At 54.3% G+C, this 15,921-nt stretch overlaps 1 pseudogene; it reads left to right on the top strand.

The window, feature by feature from the left end:
* LOC129471962 (transcription factor A, mitochondrial-like) overlaps positions 1 to 15,921 on the top strand; it is a 27,997-nt pseudogene extending 12,076 nt beyond the window's left edge.

Raw genomic sequence — 15,921 nt, 5'->3', positions numbered from 1 at the left:
TATCAGCGGGGAGTTACGGGGCAGGAACAGGGAGAAGCCAGAGCTTCCCCCATCTTCGGGGCTGTGGTCCGAGGGGCTGGGTGCTGGGACGCCTGTGATTTGGGAGAACAGGGCCTGGCAGGGCATCCCTGGTGAGGCGGGTGAGAGTGGAGGCCCTGGGCGATGCCCACCTGTTTCCGACGTGAGGCTCTCTGGCATGAAGCCAGGAAGACAAGCCCTTCAGGGTCCTGGGTATTCAGGGTGTTCGGAAGCCTGGAGAGCTCAAATGGAGGACAGAATTCCCCTCAGTGCTGGCGGAGGAGGTTGAAGAGGCTGCAGCTGGGGACATTGTGACCGGAGCGGACGGCCTGGAGCGAGGGCAGCAGGAGCTGTCCCCGTGCACAGGGCAGCAGGGCGGCCGCCGAGTCCTCCGTGGCTCATGTCCCTGCAGAACCCGATCTGCTCATGAGCTTGGCAAGCATCTCCTGGATTTTTAATTTGTGGGAGAAGCGACCTTTTATATTTCAGATCACATGAAGTTAATTTGCACTCCAGGTTCAAGAGAGCTCCTGAAAAGGTACAAATGTGATTTCTTAACAGCTGTTACTGTCGGGCGCAACATGACAGAAATGATGAGAAGCAAGGGTTCATTTTTAGACAGAGGACTGCACGCTCTCTCCCTAGAGCCAGCCCAGGATGGCAGCAGTCAGAGAAGAACCCGAGGGAGCCTGAAGGCCAAACACTCACCTTGTGCGATGTCCCTGACCCGTAGCTGTCCTGTCTCTGTTTGAATACCTCCAGTGACGGAGAGCTCACTACCTCTAGGAGTGGCTAACTCTAATGTTGGTTGGGTTTGACCGTGAGAAGGTCTTTCCGGGGTTAGGTCAAATCTGCTTTTGCTGATTCTGTTCTGCCCTCCGAAGACACACAAAATCATCCCTGTTCCTTGTCCTCGAGGAAGTGGCTCTGTCATCTGCTGCTGGCCACCTCGGATTCCTTAAGCATGCATATGTGTGCTGATGTCTGGGTCCAGCCCACCTTGGTCCCCGGGAATGGTCTGGTTTTCCAGTTTCTCTAAAGTGGAGGCCTTGGGACCAACACGATGTTCCTTTTCCTGGTGGACCAGCCAAGATTCCCATCACTTTTCCGCTTCTGGGCGCTGTACCCAGCAAGGCGGGGAAGGTCCCATTCGTGCAGAGCTTCTGAGGTACCTGTCATCCCGCCTGGGTGTCGGGGAGCAGGCTCTGTTTGTGGGGTGCTGTGGCCAGCGCTGTGGGGGACAGGGCGGGAGAAGCAGCCCGCAGGAGGTTAAATCCGGTGGGTGCAATGGAGTTGACAGTGATGGGAGCTGGCGGTTTTAGGATGAACCTGCCAGTCCAGGGTGGGGCTCAGTTGCTACCCAGGGAAAACTTGCCCCGTACACCAGGGCTGAAGCTGAAATAGTCAGATCCTCTTTCTTAGTTATTTGGGGGAGTTGGGGACAGTGGGTTTGTCCCTGCTGGTGGCCATGGGGCAGCTTTATTTCCCACTGAATGTGGGAGATCTAAAGTCTGGTTTTCAGAGAAAGGAGAGAAGGGGCCAGGTGTGGTGGCTCACGCCTATAATCCCACCACTTTGGGAGGCCAAAGCGGGCAGATCACCTGCGGTCAGCAGTTTGAGTCCAGCCTAGCCAATATGGTGAAATCGTGTCTCTACTAAAAATACAAAAATTAGCCCGGTGTGGTGGTGGGCACCTGTAATCCTAGCTACTCGGGAGGCTGAGATAGGAGAATCGCTTGAACCCGGGAGTCAGAGGCTGCAATGAACTGAGATCGCACCACTGCACTCCAGCCTGGGTGACAGAGCCACTGTGACCAGTGTTTTTTTGTTTTTTTCTTTTCTTGTAGAGATGGGGTCTTTCTCTGTTCAGCCCAGGCTGGTCTCGAACTCCTGGGCTCAAGTGATCCTCTCGCCTTGGCCTCCCAAAGTGTCTGGATCACAGGCGTGAGTTTCCACACCCGGTCACCTCATCTGACAGAGCAAGACAGAGGGAGACTCCGTCTTAAAAAAAAAAAAAGTGGAGAAGGAGAGAAGGGGTCAGGGAGGCAGTCGGGAGGGAAGAGTGAAGTAAGAAGCAGATGCAGAGAGAAGCGGGGTGGGCACACATCCAGAGCCCCCCTGTGTCACCCGCCTGCTACCAGACCCAGGAGGGTCCCGTGGAGGTGGGGCTCCTGGGGCTTAGCTCCTTCTCTAGCCTCAGCCCTCCCAGTGCCAAGATTCTTCAATGTCCTCGGGATGCACTTCCACACTGTGGGGCCATCTGGGTCAGCCCGGACGTGCCCGCCTCTGTCTGGGTCCCAGTCTCCTCACCGCCAGGCAGGCAGGTCAGCAGACCAGGCAGGACCGAGCCCGTCGCCCAGGGCTCTTGTTGTCTGTGCCATTTCGGTGCCTTTTGTCCTTGCTTCCGGCCACTGCTTGAGGATGTTTACTGGCTGCTGGGGCCATGCTTTCCAGGTGCGTTCTCGGTCATTCCAGGTGCAGCCTCGGATCAGGGATGATGGCCCAGGCTGAAGCACCATGATGAAGAGCTTGGGCCGAAGGCAGTTAAGGTGTGTGATATTCAGATCCCCCACATGCCCTTCTCTGGAAGGTGCCAGCGACCTGTCCTCTCTGGGCCTCTGTTTTCTTCTCTGTGGAATGGAGACGATGGCGTCCGCACCTCATAGGGCTGCTGGAGAATGGGTCTGGGTCTCGGCTGGAATTTCAGCCAGTGCTGAGGACCAGAGGCCCTGGTTCCTGTCCATGTGGCCTGAGACCCCCGCGGCCCCGCACCTGGGCTCCGGGGGCAAGTGTGTTGGCTTTGAGGACCCAGCCTTGGAGGTCAGATGGCATCCATTACGGGTTAAATTTTGTCACCCTAAATTCATATGTTGAAGTCTTAACCCACAGGGCCTCAGAATGGGATGGTATTTGGAGCCGGGGTCTTGAAAGAGAGGGTGACAGTAAAATGAGGAGACTGGATGTGGCAGCTCATGCCTGTGATCCAGACACTTTGGGGAGGCCAAGGCGAGAGGATCACTTGAGCCCAGGAGTTTGAGACCAGCCTGGGCTGAATAGAGCAAGACCCCATCTCTACAAGAAAAGAAAAAAACAAAAAAACACTGGTCACAGTGGCTCAGGCCTGTAATCCCAGCCCTTTGGGAGGCCATGGTGGGAAAATCACTGGAGCCCAGGAGTTTGAGACCAGCCTGGGCAGCATAGCAAGACCTCATCTCTACTAAAAAAAAAAAAAAAAAAGTAGCTGGGCATGTTGTTGCACGTGTGGTCCCAGTTGCGTGGGAGGCTGAGGTGGGAGGATTGCTTGAGCCTAGGAATTCAAGACTGCAGTGAGCCGTGATGGTGCCACTGCACTCCAGCCTGGGTGACAGAGCAAGACCCTGTCTCAAAAAAAAAAAAAGTCAAGTGAAGTTATAGGGGTGGGCCCTAATCCAATCTGACAGGTGTTCTTATATGAAGAGATCAGGACACACACCCACAGAGGCACGACCCTGTGAGGACCCAGGAGGAAGACGGCGTCTGAAAACCAAGGAGACAGGCCTCAGGAGGAGCCAGCCCTGCCCATGCCTTGGTCTCGGACTTCAGCCTCCAGGACTGTGAGGAATGAATGCCTGTGGCCGGCATCGCCTGGCGTGTGGCGTTCGTTCCGGCAACCCGGGGAGGCTGGTGCGACGTCTCTTTGGTCTTACTCTCTCCATCGAGACCCTCTCGAAGGCCTGTCTGGGTTGAGGAGGGGGCACGGAAGATCCTGCCTTCTGGTGGGGAAGGTGTTGGGAGAGTGGGGTACCAGGGGCGTTGTGGCAGTTGTTTGTGGGCCCCGCCTGCCACACAGCCCCCACAGAGACTGAGAGTCCCCTAGCCGGTCTCTGAGGAGAGGGTGAGCTCCTGGGTGGCATTCAGGCCAGGAGAGGGGTGGGGAGCAGGGCTGGGGGCTTTAGGCAGGCCCAGGGCCTCAGGACACAGGCAAGGGAGGCCAGAGAGGCAGCTGGGCCTCTGCGGTGGGCCAAGGAGTTCAGGAAGCCCGGCCTGGGCTGGAGAGAGTCCCAGGCTTGACCAGGGCCATTTCTGTAACACTTCAGGGCAGGTACACGGGGCTCAGACCCCCAGAGTGCAAAAATGCAGCCCAGGAGCCTGCCAGGAGGCCCCCACTGCTCAGAGATGGAAGATGGCCCCCATCACGGCTGCAGCAGGTGCTGCCAGGGGTGCTGCTCGGAGCTCCAGGCTGCAGGGACAGGGCCACCCCGGGCCACCCGCTCGCCCGGCCCGATGTCTCCCACCCGGCACTTTGATCCGCCGAAAGCCTCTAGACTGCAGGCTCTATAACCTCAAGATTTGTGTGCCGGGTGGGTCTGGAGGTCCCGTGTCTCAGCGGATTTTATTCCTCTCATTATTTTGCTTAACGGGCTGTTACTGCCATCTCAGACAGCATGGAGCAAAAAATTACACTTTTTGGGAGACGTTGTTCAAGAGAGAGATGGAAACGCATGACTTAGTGGCGAAGGCTGCAGTGCTGAGCCACCACCTCCCAGGGCAGAGCCGAGGCCCTGAGGTAGGTGAGAGGGAAGGTCCAGGCCCAGGGGCCAGGGGAGCCCACGGCCACTCCTGGGGGGCTCCTCTGGAAGGCCCCCTGGGCAGGCAGGTCTCAGGGTCCCAGTCCAAGCCAGTGCTCAGCTTCAAGACTGGAAAAAACTGAACTTCTTTCTCTTTTCTGTTTCTGCTTCTCCCAAGTCCCTCAGATCCCCTAAGTCATTCATTCATTCATTCATCCATCCATCCATGAATGAAAGGTCTCTTCAGTGTCAGAGGATACAGAAATGAATGAGAAAAAAAATCTCTCTTTTCCTGGGGCCAACAGATGTGGACTGTGCCCTTGAGTACTGCTCTTTAATTCCCTTTCTTTGATCTTTGAAATAAACTCCTTTACAAACAGGCAGTTCAAGCCTAGGCAACATAGCAAGACCCCATCTGTATAAAATACAAAAAAATTAGCCGGGTGTGGCGATACGCTCCTGCAGTCCAAGGTGCTTGGCAAGCTGAGGCAGGAGGATCGCTTGAGCCCAGGAGATCAAGGCAGCAGTGAGCCGAGATCGTGCCACTGCACTTCGGCCTGGGTGATAGAGTGAGACCCTGTCTCAAAACAAAACAAAAAACAAAAAACCGGGCAACTCAGATGGTTAAATATAGACATACCATGTGAGCCAGTAATTCCACCCCTGGGTATATACCCGAGAGAAATGGCTGCATATATCCACACAATAACTTATATGTGAATGGTCACAGCGGCTTTGTTCATAATAGCCAAAAAGTGGAAATTGTGCCAACACCCCTCAGCTGAAGGATGGGTGAACAGGAGGTGGTGTAGCCATGATGGAATATTATCCAACAATAAAAAGGAATGAAGTCCAACACAGGCTGCAGCGTGGATTAACCCTGAAAATATTAGATGTTTAGTTTATTATTTTATTTTTTTTGAGACGGAGTCTTGCTCTGTCACCCAGGCTGGAGTGCAGTGGCGTCATCTAGGCTCACTGCAACCTCCACCTCCTGGGTTCAAACGATTCTCCTGTCTCAGCCTCCCGATTAGCTGGGATTATAGGCATGTGCCACCACACGCAGCTAATTTTTGTAATTTTAGTAGAGACGGGGTTTCCGCCATGTTGGCAAGGCTGGTCTCAAACTCCTGACCTCAAGAGATCCGCCCGCCTCGGCCTCCCAAAGTGCTGGGATTACAGGCGTGAGCCACTGTGCCTAGCCCAGATGCTAATTTTAAAAAGCCAGACACAAAATACCACATCTGTAGAATTCCACTAATGTGAAATGCCCAGGATAGGCAAATCCATAGAGACAGAAAATAGAGGCGTGGCTGCCAGGTGCCGGGAGGGAGAGCAGTGGGGAGTGTGTGGGGTGTGCTTTTGGGGGTGATGCAAACGGTCTAAAGTTGATTGTGGTGATGGTTGCACGACGCTGTGAATACACTAAAAAGCATCGAATTGTGTGCTTTACGTGGGTGAGCTGCATGGCATATGAATTACATCTTAATAAAGCTGTTTGAAAAATCACAGCGCCTAGATAGGGTTGTTAAAAGTATCCGTTATTTTCTGTAGAATATTTAAAATAGTGCCTGAGACATGCTGGATGTTCAATAAATGTCAGCTATTAAAAAATAATACATTCCTTTTCAGCACCTGAAGCCCTGCCTCCTCCAGGAAGCCACTGGGCCCCAACAGGAAAGGCCTCTGCGGAGGCTTCCTCGAGACCCCTGCCCCTGCTGTCAGCCACAGCCACTCTCTCCTGCCTTATTTCTGTTTAACTCTGAGTTTCAGGCAGACGTCTCTGTCCGTGGCTTTTTTTTGTTTTGTTTTTCTGGGGACAGGGTCTCACTCTGTTGCCCAGGCTAGAGTGTAGTGGTGGGATCACGGCTCACTGCAGCCTTGAACTTCTGGGCTCAAGTGTCCTCCCGCCTCAGCCTTCAGAGGAGCTGGGACCACAGGTACCCACCACCCCCATGCCCAGCCCTGATTTTAATAGTTACCCTGGAGGGGACCCAGCAGCGGCCTCCTCCTCTTCTCCCCTTTCCTCCTCCTCCTGCTCCTCCTCCTCCCCCTCCCCCTCTTCTTCCCCCTCCCTCCTCCCCTCCCCTTCCCCCTCCTCCTCCTCTTCTTCCCCCTCCTTCCTCCTCTCCCTCTCCGTTCTCCCCATCTTCTTCCCCCTCCCTCCTCCCCCTCTTCCTCCCCCTCCCTCCTCCTCTCCCACTCCCTCTCATCCTCCTCTTCTTCCCCTTCCCTCCTCCCCTCCCCCTCCTCCTCCTCTTCTCCTTCTCCCTCCTCCCCCTGTTCTTCCCTCTCCCTCCTCCTCCTCCTCCTCCCTTTGTACCGGGCACCTTCTGGTTTCCTGCCGTTTTGGAGGTCGCCCCCTTCTTGTCCTCCCTCCACTCACTTATCTGTGACTCCCAAGCTCCCCTGTTGCCCCCTGCCCCTCTAATACAGGTGAGGTCAGCAGCCAGACTCTCTCCCTCTTTCCTCTTTCTCTCCTCTCTCTCTTTCCTCTCTGTCTGTCTCTCCCCTGTCTTTCCTCTCTCTCTCCTCTCCCTCTTTCCTCTCTCTTCTCTCTCCCCTCTGCTTCCTCTCTCCTCTCTTTCTCTTGTTTCTCTTCCTTCTTTCTCTTTCTTCTCTCTCTCTCTCCCCCACCCTCTCTGTCACACACACACACGCACGCACACACACACACTGTTGTTTGCTCCCTGCCACAGGTAACGTGGGCGACGGGCATCATAAATGGTGGTGTTCAGCTCCTTACGGCTGGAACTGGGAAGGCCTCCCGGGCCCCTGGCTGGGGCTGCCCCCATAAAGCATGTTGATTTCTGATCCGGAGGACAGAATGGCAAATCCATTGACCAAAATTTGCAGTTAACATTAAACCGACAGAACGGCTAATAATTCAGATGATATTAAAGCTATACAACTTTGTCTGAGTAAATTAGAAGAATAAAATGAGATTTATTAAGGGCAAAGTCAGCGCAATCTCACAAAAGAGAAGGAATCAGAAATAGAAAAGGAGGAAATTTGGAACAAGGGCAGCATAGAGACAGCTGGGTGGTCACCCCTGATGAGAAATTAAATATTAATCACAATAACAAGGCCTCCAGTTGCACCTGGGGAGCACCTCATAGCTTCCGCAGAGACACCCTGTCTCAGGGACTCCAGGCTATGGTGGGGGGGCGGGGGGCTCTTGGCCTTGTGGTGCTGGCCAGGGCCTGAGCTGGGCTGGGGCTGGGGCTGGGCTGAGGCTGGGGCTGTGTTAGGGTTGAGCTAGGACTGAGGCTGGGCTGAGGCTGGGCTGGGGCTGGGCAGGGGTTGGGCAGGGTTTGGACTGGGGCTGGGCGGGGCCTGGAGGAGCTCAACGATTTGCTCAAGGCTGCAGAGCCAGGAAGTGGCAGAACTAAGGCTTGGACCTGGAGCTGCTGAATTCTGGAGCCCCGAATTCTTCCAACTGTTCAGCAACTTTCTGTGAGCCCCTGTGTGTGCGAGGAGTGGAGGGTGCCACGATCAAGGCGGTTCCTGCCCCCAAGAGGTGTAGCCCAGGGGAGAGATCAAGAAGTCAGCATGCATTTATCCTGCAGCGATGAGTCCTCCCACGGGGGATCCTTGGGGCTCCGGGGGTGCAGAGTCCTCCCACGGGGGATCCTTGGGGCTCCAGGGGTGCAGAGTCCTCCCACAGGGGATCCCGGGGGCTCCGGGGGTGCAGAGTCCTCCCACAGGGGATCCTGGGGGCTCCGGGGGTGCAGAGTCCTCCCACGGGGGATCCTGGGGGCTCCAGAGGTGCAGAGTCCTCCCACGGGGGATCCCGGGGGCTCCGGGGGTGCAGAGTCCTCCCATGGAGGATCCCGGAGGCTCTGGGGGTGCATGGGAGTCCTCATAATCTCCCCATCCTGGGGGCCCAGGGCAGGCTGGACGGGAGTGGCCAGGAGGGAGCTGGGCCTCGCAGGTGTGATGTGGTGGAAGTGTTCCCGGCTGATGGAGCAGCATGCTCAAAGGCCAGCACCCCTGGGGAGCTGCAGGTCTTTCCGTCCAACAGGAACCTGTGTTCAGCTCAAGCGGGACAGTGGGCACCAATGCGCCTGGAGAGCTGGAGACAGATGGGGCTTGAAAGTCACGCCAAGGGGTCTGGATCTCACCTTGTGGGCACTGGGGAGCCTTGGAGAGGGGGATGACAGGCAGGGCCAGAGGGCAGACTTGGCCTTTAGAAGATCTCAGGGGCTGGATTGAAGGGGTTAATTCCTGCAGCGGGGAGGCTGATGTTTTTTTTTTTTTTGAGACGGAGTCTCGCTCTGTCTCCCAGGCTGGAGTGCAGTGGCGCGATCTCGGCTCACTGCAAGCTCCGCCTCCCGGGTTCACGCCATTCTTCTGCCTCAGCCTCTCCGAGTAGCTGGGACTACAGGCGCCCCCCACCACGCCCAGCTAATTTTTTTGTATTTTTAGTAGAGATGGGGTTTCACCGTGGTCTCGATCTCCTGACCTCGTGATCCGCCCGCCTCGGCCTCCCAAAGTGCTGGGATTACAAGCTTGAGCCACTGCGCCTGGCCGGTCTCTATCTCCTGACCTCGTGATCCCCCCGCCTCGGCCTCCCGAAGTGCTGGGATTACGAGCGTGAGCCACCGCGCCCGGCCGATGCTGATGTTTACAGCATGTCCCTCAGGGCTTGTAGATGAGTGGAAAGAGCCCAACTCCAATAAGATGAAGTAAATAGAAGGGAATTTAGCGGCTCACAGAACTGGGAAACGCAGGCCTTCAGGTGTGGCTGGTCAAGGGTACCATTGAGATCTCCTCTCTGGGTCCCTCTCTTTCTGGGGATGGATTTCTTCCTTGCTGCTGGGGACAGTGGCCACCAGATGTTCTAAACGCCCATCCTCCCAGCATTGTGACCCAAAGGGTGAGAGCGATCATTCTGTCTGGGAGAGAAGTTCCAGGAAAGACCGAGTCATGTGCCCAAGCTGCTCGGCATGGCCAGGGGGTCAGCTGGTGTCATGCTTGGGACGGGTCGGCTCCATGACTGGCAGCTCGGCTCTGGCCACGGTGCACCAGGGATGCTGGGGCAGGTGATGGGCTGGCATGCTTTGTGCAGCCACTGGTCCAGGCAGTGCACTGGGGAGAGGCTTGGGCCTGCATCGGGGGCAGTGGGGAGTGAGCTTGGTGAAGGACTTCCAGAGACATCTAGAAGGTCAAATAGGCAGGATTTGGTGATTGACCAGATGTAGAAAGAAGGTGGGATCAAGAAATGCTTTCCAGGGCCGGGCACGGTGGCTCACGCCTGTAATCCCAACGCTTTGGGAGGCCGAGGCAGGCAGATCACCTGAGGTCAGGAGTTCGAGACCAGCCTGACCAACATGGTGAAACTCCATCTCTACTAAAAATACAAAAATTAGCCAGGTGTGGTGGCATGCATCTGTAATCCCAGCTATTCTGGAGGTTGAGGCAGGAGAATTGCTTGAGGTTTCAGTGAGCTGAGATTGTACCACTGCACTGCAGGCGGGGCAACACAGAGAGACTCCATCTCAAAAAAAAAAAAAAGAAAGAAAGAAAAGAAATGATTTCCAGAGTTCTGCTTTGATCAACTGGTTGGACAGTTGGTGTCATTCTCTGCGGTAGGAGACTGAGTAAGGGGAGCGGTTCCTACAGGGTGTCTGGAGGTGCTGGCATCCAAAGAGAGACATTTAGGGATCATCCATGGGGGGGGTTATTCGAGGTAAGGTCACAGGTGAGCTCCCCTAGGGAGGGGGAGTGAGTGAGAGGGCAAGAGGGCCTCGAAGTGAACCTCTAGGAGCCCCACAGCTGTGGGCTGGGTCAATGGGGGCTGAGACAGAGAAGTCAAGGAGGCAGGAGGAGAAGCGGGGGTCTGGGGAGCCCTGGGAAGAGAGCTTCAAGGGGGAGAAGGTGGGCACCTGTGTCTCAGGTGCCGCAGCACAGCAGGCTTGGCTGGACCTTGGCTGAGTCTGCAGCCTGGCACTGTCTGCCTTCCCCGGCTCCCAGCATGACTCGCAGCTCTTCTTCCCACCATGCCAGCCTGGCACTGGGTCTCCGTTGTGGATCTCACGCGCTGGGCCGTCACTGGACTCAGGTTACCCTGGCTGGTTGTGCAGAGCTTGCTGTGCCCAGCCTGGACACCCCCGGAGGAGGAGAGCAGTGGGCATCAGACCTCTCCCGCACCCTTTCGTCTTCCCATGAGTCTGACCACACAGTGCGGGCTGCCCACTCGTGAGCCCCTGGGGGAAGGGCTAACGTTATCTGCATTTTGCATGTGGGGAAAATGAGGCTGAGAAAGGGGTCAGGAGCTGAGGATGGAAAGAGCTAAGATGGGTCTCCAGGAAAGCCCCCCTCCTGCTTCCTGCACTATTCATGAGACCCCTCCATAGGGCTGAAGCCCACCCAGTGAGGGAAACGCCGATGATGAGGGAGGGAGGGACCTCTCAGCGCCCAAGAATGCGACCAGCCTCCCAGGGCGGGGTATCTGCATGGGGACAGGCCTGGGGTCCCCTGCAGGCCAGACAGAAGGAGCCACTGAGGGCCCAGCTGGCAGACCATAGCCTGGGAGGTGGGGGCAGCGCGGTGGCGGGGGCGATGGCTCTGATGGTGGGCGAGGACCGGGTGCCGCCAAGGAGTGATAACGATGGGTTGAGTCAAAGCCGCCCCGCGTTTCACCGGTGCTGGCATCTCCAGCAGCACCGTGCCAATTAAAGATGAGTTGAGCGTATCGTTAGTTTCCAAATCGTCAAGAATCTCATTAGGGGAGTCTTAGATCCACCCCAGCAGCTCTGCCGATTGTCCACACTGGAGCTGCCAGGCTGGGGGCGGGGAGCGTTGCTGCGTGCTGATGAGCTGTAGCGGGGTTTTGCCAGGCAGGGCGCTGGATTGAACCGGCCCAGCAGTGCCCAGGTCCTCGGTCTCCTGGCTGACTGGTCAGTGGTCCTCAGCCTGTGTCTCCCCCCTCCAGTGGGGTGATGGGCTAGACTGGTCAGAAATCTACTGGGAGTCAGTTCGGATGCCACATTTCCACTAGACTTGGCCGAGGGGCCATCTCGTCTACCCCATTGTTTTATAATGGGAGAAGCAGAGGCGCACAGAGGCAGGGGAGCCCCTGGGATGCACAGGGGCTGGAAGAGACCCCTAGAGGTTGGTCTAATCCAACCCTAAAGCGGATTTGACTCCCGTCTCTGCTGTCTCAGCCAAGTGACCATTTCACTTGTGCCTTTTTTTTTTTTTTTTGAGACCGAGTCTCGCTCGGTCGCCAGGCTGGACTGCAGTAGCGTGATCTTGGCTCACTGCAACCTCCGCCTCCTGGGTTCAAGCGATTCTCCTGCCTCAGCCTCCCAAGTATCCCAAGTAGCTGGGATTACAGGCACCCGCCACCATGCCTGGCTAATTTTTGTATTTTTAGTACAGATGGGGTTTTGCCATGTTGGCCAGGCTGGTCTTGAACTCCTGACCTCAAGTGATCTGCCTACCTCGGCCTCCCAAAGTGCTGGGATTACAGGCGTGAGCCACCGCGCCCAGCTGTGCCCCATTTATAACAAAGAGGCCCCACCCTTCGCGTGGCCCCTTGTTCCATCTGTGCCCATCAGAGTCCTTTAATAACGAGTCACAGAGACCTGGCTCAAATTTGCTGAGGTGAGAATGGAATTTCCTGGAAGTCAGGACTCTGTGGTTTTGCAACAGAAGGAAGGCTCAGAGATCCCAGGACGTCTCTAGCCTCATGCCTGCTGCTGTCAGCACATCTACCTCTGGCCGAGCAGCCTCTTCCTCCTGGGGGGTGGGGATGGGGTTACTGGGGGACAGAGAGCTCCAGAGACACATGCCATGCCATCTGCCGCCGGGCGGGATCTTTCTTTAGCCTCAGCTGGGAAAACCCCATGGAAGGACTGTGCATGGCCTGGCTGGGTCAGGTGCTCACCCTGAGTTCACACGGCAGCTTCCATTAGAACTGCGTGGCTGGGGTTTATTCATTCATCTCACGTTCACTAAGACTGGGCTCTGTGTCAGCCATTGTTCTGTATCTAGCTGGGAGAGGCAGACCATAAACAAGGGAACCAGTAATAAAGATAATTCAGATAGTGATAGCTGCTCTAAAGATGGCAAGCAGGCATGCGTGTAATCCCAGCACTTTGGGAGGCTGAGGCGGGTGGATCACGAGGTCAAGAGTTCAAGACCAGTCTGGCCAACATGGTGAAACCGCATCTCTACTAAGAATACAAAAATTAGCCAGGCATGGTGGCATGTGCCTGTAATCCCAGCTACTCGGGAGGATGAGGCAGGAGAATCTCTTGAATCCAGGAGGCGGAGGTTGCAGTGAGCCGAGATGGCATAGCTGCACTCCAGCCTGAGCAACAGAGCAAGACTCCGTCTCGAAAAAGAAAAAAGAAAAGATGACGAGCAGGGTGCAGTGAGGGGTGATGTTAGCTAGGACGGTCAGGGAGGCCACAGGTAGTTGTGGAGGAAGAGCGCTCCGGGCAGAGGGAACAGAGAGTGCAGAGGCCCTGGAGCAGGAACAGGTTTAGTGTGGATCAGAAAGGTGGCCAGTGCGGGCCGGGTGCGGTGGCTCACACCTGTAATCCCAGAACTTTGGGAGGCCAAGGCGGTGGATTGCCTGAGCTCAGGAGTTCAACACTAGCCTGGGCTACATGGTGAAACCCTCATCTCTACTAAAATACAAAACATTAGCCGGGCTTGGTGACACATGCCTGTAGTCCCAGCTGCTTGGGAGGCTGAGGCACAAGAATTGCTTGAATTTGGGAGGCAGATGTTGCAGTGAGCTGAGATCGGGCCACTGCACTCCAGCCTGGGCCACAGAGCAGCAAAACTCTGTCTCCAAAAAAAAAAAAAAAAAAAAAAGAAAAGAAAAAGAAACGAAAGAAAGGTGGCCCATGTGGCTGTTGGTGCATGATAAATTTGAAGCCGTCCCTATAAACTTTGTGTGTGTGTGTGACAGGGTCTTGCTTGTCACACACACACTCCAATGTGGAGTGCAGTGGCATGCTTGTAGATCACTGCAGCCTCAACCTCCTGGGCTGAAATGATCCTTCTGCCTCAGCCTCCTGAGTAGCTGGGACCACAGGTGCATACCACCACACCCTACTATTTTTTTTTTTTTTTTTTTTTTTTTTGTAGAAATGGGGTCTCACAGTTGCCCGGGCTGGTCTTGAACTCCTGGGTTCAAGCGATCCTCCTTCCTTGGCCTTCCAAAGTGCTGGGATTACAGGTGTGAGCCACTGTGCTTGGCCATGCCTATAAACTTTATACAATTAATCAGAGGCTGGGCACGGTGGCTCACGCCTGTAATCCCAGCACTTAGGGAGGCCAAAGTGAGTGGATCACTTGAGGTCAGGAGTCCAAGACCAGCCTGTCCAACATGGTGAAACCCCATCTCTACTAAAAATGCAAAATTAGCTGTGCATGGTGGTGGGTACCTGTAATCCCAGCTACTAGGGAGATCCAGGCAGGAGAATTGCTTGAACCTGGGAGGTGGAGGTTGCAGTGAGCCGAGATAGCGCCATTGCACTCCAACCTGGGCAACAAGAGTGAAACTCTGTCTCAAAATAATAATAATAATAAAATCAGGGAAGAAGATGGGGAGAAATGAAAATACACCATATGCTTGTGGCAGATTCAGCGTCCATCACTGGGTCCGTTTGCTCTCAGATCCACTTCCTCATAGCTGTTGGGTGCCTATTGTCCCAGAATCATGTAGAATCTAGATTATAGCTCCCTTTCCTCTACAGATGACAACTTGAACATCACCAAATGTTTTCGCTTTGAGATATTCCTTCAGGGTCTGGCCACCAATGAAACAACTGATGCCAGCTGACCCGAAGGACTCCACGAGGAACTGACTCACGAAAGAATGCCGTTTCTACACTTCTCTCACCCCAACCCATCAATGACCCCAGTTACCCAGCCCCTCACCCTCCATGATCCCCTTAAAAACCCCAGTCCAGGGCCAGGCGCCGTGGCTCATGCCTGTAATCCCAGCACTTTGGGAGGCCGAGGTAGGTGGATCACCTGAGGTCAGGAGTTCGAGACCAGCCTGGCCAACATGGCGAAACCCCGTCTCTACTAAAAATACAAAAATTAGCCAGGCATGGTGGCACGCGCCTGAAATCCAGCTACTCGGGAGGCTGAGGCAGGAGAATCCCTTGAGTCTGGGAGGCGGAGGTTGCAGTGAGCCAAGATCGCGCCACCGCACTCCAGCCTGAGTGACATAGTGCCTCGCGAGTGGCAGGCATGATAACAAACTCCGGAGGGTCACAGGCAGGTTCGAGTTGCCATTGCTGGGGTGGTTCTGTCGTGCCAGGAGGCTCTCCGAGACCGGTTTCTGGTCACTGCCTGGTCCGCTGGTGCGATGGCGTTGCTCCGAAGCATGTGGGGCGTGCTGAGGGCCCTGGGAAGGTCTGGGCGGAGCTGTGTACCACCTGTGGAAGTCGACCGCACTTCCCCTTCAGTTTTATATATTTATGGAAATGGTTTTCGCCTGTCTTGGCAAGTTATCCAAAGAAACTTGTAACTTCTTACCTTCGATTTTCTAAAGAACAACTACCCATATTTAAAGCTCAGAACCTAGATGCAAAAAATACAGAACTAATTAGAAGAATCACCAAGCATTGGAGGGAACTTCTCAATTCAGAGGGAAAAAATATATGAAGATGCTTATAAGGTGAACTTGCAGGCATACAAAGAAGAGATAAGCAGAATTCAAGAACAGCTAACTCCAAGTCAGATTATGTCTTCGGAAAAAGAAATCATGCAGGAACATTTAAAAAGGAAAGCTTTATTAAAAAAGAGAGTTAACACTGCTTGGAAAACCAAAATGACCTCGTTCAGTTTATAACATTTACGTAGCTGAAAGCTTCCAAGAAGCTAAGGATGGTTCACCGCAGGCGAGGCTGAAGACTGTAAATGAAAACTGGAAAAATCTGTTTGGTTCTCAAAAGAAAGTTTATATTCAACTTGCTAAAGATGATAAAATTCATTATTATAATGAAATGAAGTCTTGAGAAAAACAAATGTTTGAAGTTGGATGAAAGGATCTTCTACGTTGCAAAATAAAGCAACCACCAAAAGATGGCACTGAGAAGTGTTAGAAGTTCACAGTGGATAGGCACAAGAAACCAGCTGGGTCTCAACACCTGAAGCTATTGTAAAATTAGAAAGGATAAAGTCGGTAAACCTTTTATATTCAATTTATTTTTCTTCAGCTCATGGACTTCTGCCAGTGTAATACTTGCTTTGGAAAACCCAGATAAAGGTTTATGCAAAATTTATTTTGTGTTTAGGAACTACTGAAGATCAGAGTAATCCATGCCAATGTGAATCATTTTACCTTTGATAAAGGTAAATCAGACTATGAGGTTTTTTGTTA

The sequence above is a fragment of the Symphalangus syndactylus genome, chromosome 22 (assembly GCF_028878055.3).
Source record: "Symphalangus syndactylus isolate Jambi chromosome 22, NHGRI_mSymSyn1-v2.1_pri, whole genome shotgun sequence".
Classification (NCBI taxonomy): Eukaryota; Metazoa; Chordata; class Mammalia; order Primates; family Hylobatidae; genus Symphalangus; species Symphalangus syndactylus.
Note: the sequence above shows the minus strand (reverse complement) of the source record. Positions and strands in the feature narration are given on the sequence as shown.